A 785-nucleotide genomic window follows, 5' to 3' on the forward strand; every position below is an offset into this window, starting at 1 on the left:
GGCGGGATGCCCCCGCCATGCCCTCTGCAAGGCGTCCTGGGCCCCCTACCCCACTCCCACCCAACTCCCAGCATCCCTGCCTCCTGCGCGGAGGGGCTGCCGTGATGGCGGTGTAATTAAAAACGCAATTAAGCGCTGCCACTTAGCAGAAAAGTCATACAGTTTGGGGATAATTATCTGACAATATAACAAGTTGCCCAACATTAATCAGGCGCTGATCTGCTCCAGCAGCTGCGCTCCCCTCTCCGGCCGCTCCCTTAATGGCATCTTTCAGGAGACAGCAATAAATCAGGTCGGGCTCACTGCGGCCACCAGAGCCGGCTGGGTGGGCAAAGGGGTGTCCCTGCACCCCTCACAGGCATGCAGCCGTGCACGCACATTTGCACACGCAGTCACATATATACACCCCTACACACAGCACTGACATCCCCCCCCGCCCCCAGGCACAAACACACGCTCCGACACACAGACTCACACGCGTACTTCCATGTTTGCACATACGCATACACGCATATACCTGTGTGTGTACGCAAACACACGCATATATACACATCAGCAGGCGTGTAAGTGTGCGCACATAGGCACTCGTGCACGTGCACACAGCCCTTGTGAGTGCACACACACGAATCCACGGCATCCGATACGTGTACACGTTGCACACTCAGCCGCGTGCGTGCACACACACACACGTGCCATCCCCCTGCACATACGCACACCCCTATAAGTGCACACACACACACACGAGGGCACACATACAGCCACAGACATCCTCTCCTGCCCGCCCG

The sequence above is a fragment of the Charadrius vociferus genome, unplaced genomic scaffold (assembly GCF_000708025.1).
Source record: "Charadrius vociferus isolate BGI_N301 unplaced genomic scaffold, ASM70802v2 scaffold311, whole genome shotgun sequence".
Lineage (NCBI taxonomy): Eukaryota > Metazoa > Chordata > Aves > Charadriiformes > Charadriidae > Charadrius > Charadrius vociferus.